At 40.0% G+C, this 4,576-nt stretch overlaps 1 protein-coding gene across 1 annotated transcript in view; it reads right to left on the reverse strand.

Moving 5' to 3' along the window:
- Positions 1-2,469, reverse strand: part of SYT16 (synaptotagmin 16) — a 105,198-nt gene extending 102,729 nt beyond the window's left edge. The window contains exon 1 of the mRNA XM_006767639.2: positions 2,399-2,469. The gene's annotated coding sequence lies outside the window, so the exon portion shown is untranslated. The remainder of the gene's footprint in view (positions 1-2,398) is intronic.
- Positions 2,470-4,576: the final 2,107 nt, after the last annotated feature.

Consider the following 4,576-nt stretch of genomic DNA (forward strand, 5'->3'; position numbering starts at 1 on the left):
TTCAGACATGGATTTTTCAGTGTTTCCTGAGCTAATAGCTTCTGAGTCATGCTTTATTGTTATTGTTTCAACATTACCTTCAACCCTCAATTTATTTGCAAGTATAATTCATAATTGTCTTTAAAATACTGTAACATGCCAAACAAGACAAAAGGCAAATGTCTTAAGTAGCTCTAACCTTAGTTATCTGTAGCCATAATAGCTTGCAAAGGAGAAAACATCACCAACTTAACCTCCTAATTTAAATAGTGTTTCATGTGACGTCATTCCTAGAAGCCATTACTGTGACTGGTATTTTGTTAATGCTGCACAGCTATGGGTAAAGCTCTATTAGGACTTTCACCATAGCATCATCCTGGTATCTGTACAAAATTGGTTCATTTACCTATATCAATTCTAAAAGGACTATATTAATAATCCCAATATGCAGATAAGAAAACTGAAGTTTGGAAAGGTTCCATAATTTTCCAAGGAATCACAACCAGTGACAGGGAGCTGCTGCAGGAAGAAAAGTAGAATCACTAGAATCCTATCTCCATGCCACCTCATGACCAAAAAGAAGTCTACTCATCCTCCTGTCCAGATGGGACAGTAGTGGCTAAACCGTATGCAAATCCCATTTTCACATGACAGACTCAATTAAAGTATTCCAGTCTATTTTCAGAAGATGAGTCAGACATCCCAGCTAAAGTTCAAAACATAAGGCCACTGCAGCAGCAGTAATGCCAAACCGATGACCAGATCTGCAACTTACACCCCTCCCGTAATTGTCCCCTACGGCAATTTTTTAATATGTCCACATGCTCTTTGATACTCTTCCTTTCAAAGGTGGAGCCTAATTCCCCTTCCCCTGAATGTAGGCTGTACTTAGTGAATGAATGTGGTTGGAGTGACAATGTCTGACTTCCCAGACCAGCTCATAAAAGGAACTGTGGCTTCTTCCTTGCTCTCCTCTCTTGCTGGGCTCACTGTGGGGGAAGCCAGCTGCATGTCATAACTACATCTCAGCAGCCCTGTGGAGCAGTCCACGTGGGCAGGAACTGGAGCTTCCTGCCATCTTGGAAGTGAGTCCACCAGTCTCAGTTGAACCTCCATATGACTGCAGGAGAAATTCCAACTGCAGCCTCATGAAAAATATCAATTTAGAACCACCGAACTAAGGTGATCTCCAATCCCTGAACTTCAGAAACTGAGAGATAATGAATTTTTTTAAGCTTTCACGTTTGGGAGTAATTTGTTATGAAGCAATAGATAATGAATACACATTTATGCCTAAATTATGTCTTTTCTTATAACAAAACAAAAAGCTGAAGTATCCATGGCTACAAAAGCTGCCATATCCATAAACCAAATATTCTCCTTGGTCCAGGTTTACTTAGAACATACCCAGGAAGTGAGATGACTGTAATGGGTGGTCTCCTCAAGATTTTGCCCCTGATCAAAAATATAATGTACCTCATTTGCAAGCTCCATCCCTGGCCCTGGTAGGAGCATGTGCAAGAGGCAAACCAATCAATGTGTTTTTCTCACATCAATGTTTCTCTCTCTCTGTCTCTCCTCTCCCTTCCACTATCTCTAAAATCAATGGGAAAATATCCTTGGGTGAGGATTAAAAAAACAAAAAAAACACAAAAAACATATATATAATAAGAAAAATTATATATATAAAGATTATCCCTCCACCAGTTACATCATGCCCCATACCCTATAAGAATCAGACTGATATAAAAAGAAAATTGTTACCTATAAGATAACAGCACTATCTTTGAATGTCCAGTGTGCATGTGCTGATAACCATTACTCTGTGATAACACCCTATATCACAAAGTTCTACACTTCAGCAATTGAAAATAGAACATGTCCTTTAAGAGTAGGAAGCCAATTATTTCTTTAACTATGTTATTCTCTCCCATCAAACTGAAGGCTGCTAGTAAATGATGCAGTAGATTCAGTGAACTTAATGAGTAGAAACCTCCCTTTGAAGTGAGGAGTAGTCCTGAGCACCAAAAATCTCAGAAATAGCGAACTGGAGTGAAATGTCAACTCTGTTCCAACCTAATGAGACCAAAACACATCAAGGCTCTTGTCAATCAAAAAACATTTTTTCCTTCAAGCTTCAGTCAGAGGGAAACTCAACACAGACATCTAAAAAGCTAAGAAGACAGGAAGTGGTGGTCAGGTTTTTCCCATCTGCTCTTCAGGCTCGAAGGAGAGCATTACTTTCATAAAGTTAATGTATCCTTCAGTAACATCCATTTATCATGTCCACCACAGTGGCGGCCAAACGGCTCATGTGCGATTTCTTAATGAGGTTCATCCTGGAAATGGCGACCCTCCTCCCCTGACCCAAACCACAGCCAGTTGCCAGGCTCAGGAGAATGTGAAGCGTGTTGCTTACCCAGCCCTTCGTGGATCCCAGTCTGGTCTTTAGAGTGCTTTCTTTTCCCTTGTTGCTCCAAGCATGGGAGAACTATCTTTTCAAAACACAGCTTCTTGCTGATGAAGAGGAACAGGACGGCCAGAAGCATGATAAAGATCCCAACTGCAGACAAGAAGCCAATGGCTTCAAGAGGAACTGGCAAGAGAACACAAAGGAAAAAATATCATCACAATGAAGTGCTCCAGCTTTTAGTTTTAACACATGATCAGATTCACTCAGAATTGTTATGTTTACTAATGAGTGTGGCAAATACTCTACAAGTCCTGCCTGGCTGGCATCCCCAGGACTGTATACAGGAAGAAGGATAAGGACCACTGCCAGGTACATTCTGCAAGGATGGCTCCTCAGATGACAGACCTCTGTACCTTTGCACATGTGGTTTCTTCTCCCTGGAATACACCTCTTGTCACTCCTGTCCTCAGCCTAATATTCAGCTTCAAGTTTGCAAACTATAAAGGAGATATCCATCAAATGTACTGAGCTGTAAATGGTTGGCCAGTGTCACAAAAGCAAGTCTCTTAATAATACAGCTCCCTAAGCTTAAAAAATAATCACTTGGACCCAGCCAGCATGGCTCAGTGGTTGAGTATCAACCTATGAACCAGGAGGTCAAGGTTCGATTCCTGGTCAGGGCACATGCTTGGATGGCGGGTTTGATCCACAGTGTGGGATGTGCAGGAGGCAGCCGATCAATGGTTCTCTCTCATCATTGATGTTTCTATCTCTCTCTCCCTCACCTTTCCTCTCAGAAATCAATAAAAATATATTTTAAAAATAAAAATAATCACTTAGGATAAACTTTCAGACATATACATCCATCAATATTAGTGATTGGAACAAAAGTTATTTCCTGGATATAAGTTTGCAAGTCCAACTATGCAATATGACGATGATGATTATCTATGGTGACAAGAAAATTTCTAACCCATGCCATCCATAGAAGAAATTAGAATTATATTTGACTGCTAATATTTTAGAATTTTGAAATATGAAATTCCATCATCTTCTTTCTCCTTATTAAAAAAGATCCTAAGCATTAAATAACCCTGATTAAGTGTTATCCAGTATGCCTTAGATTCCCAGCCACTGTATTCAGCTATGTGACATATATAACAGGGAGACCAGAGCTAGTTTGGGGCTGAAGAAAGACTCCACTAAGGAAATGACATTTGAGCCTAGACAACATTCAGTAAAGAAAACCAGACATTGCCCTGGCCAGTATGGCTCAATTGGTTGGAGCATCATCCTGTACACCAAAAAGTGGCAGGTTCAATTCCCCTGTCAAGGCAAATGCTCAGGTTGCAGGTTCGATTCCCTGGTCGGAGCATGTGAGGGAGGCAGTGGATTGATATTTCTCTCTCTCTCTCTCTCTCTCTCTCTCTCTCTCTCTCTCTCTCTCTCTCCAATAAAAACATATCCTTGGTGAGGATTAAAATAAATAAATAAAGCCTGATATAAATGTTTCATCGCAGAGCTTCCCCTGTGGGAGCACACTGACCACCAGGGGGCAGCTCCTGCATTGAGCATCTGGCCCCTGGTGGTCAGTGTGTGTCATAGTGACCAGTCATTCCCAGTCGTTCTGCTGTTAGGGTCTATTTGCATATTACCCTTTTATTATATTGGATATATATGTGTGTGTGTGTGTGTGTGTGTGTGTGTGTATCCCTTCCTCTCTACAAAAATCAATTTTTAAAAAAAAATTAAAGAAATCCAGACATCAAGTAGCATAGAGAAAGTGATTACAAAACAAGTGTCAATAGGAGTTATTCAAGGAAGTTGGGTATATGTAAAAGCTTATGAAAATGAATCTCCTAAGAGCAGCTTTAACCCTTGGGCAGATTTAATATGAACATTAATAATATGAAAGAATAATATTCACCTTGCCCTACCATCCAGATAAATAGAAAAAGGATGAATCCAACCAGTCCTAACTCCATGAAAAGATAAAAAAAACTAAATCTATCTAGTGGCAAGCCAATAAAAGAACAAATGAAACAAAAAATCAGAGATAAGATAATAGCTTTGTGGTCTGTAAAAATGATAGTGCCTGCTACCAAAACCAACATATACCATGAAAAAAAAAGTGTGCACATAACGATTATTCCCTCGCCCTTCCAAGGCAGCACAGACAACGGT

Source organism: Myotis davidii, unplaced genomic scaffold, assembly GCF_000327345.1.
Source record: "Myotis davidii unplaced genomic scaffold, ASM32734v1 scaffold281, whole genome shotgun sequence".
NCBI classification, from domain to species: Eukaryota; Metazoa; Chordata; class Mammalia; order Chiroptera; family Vespertilionidae; genus Myotis; species Myotis davidii.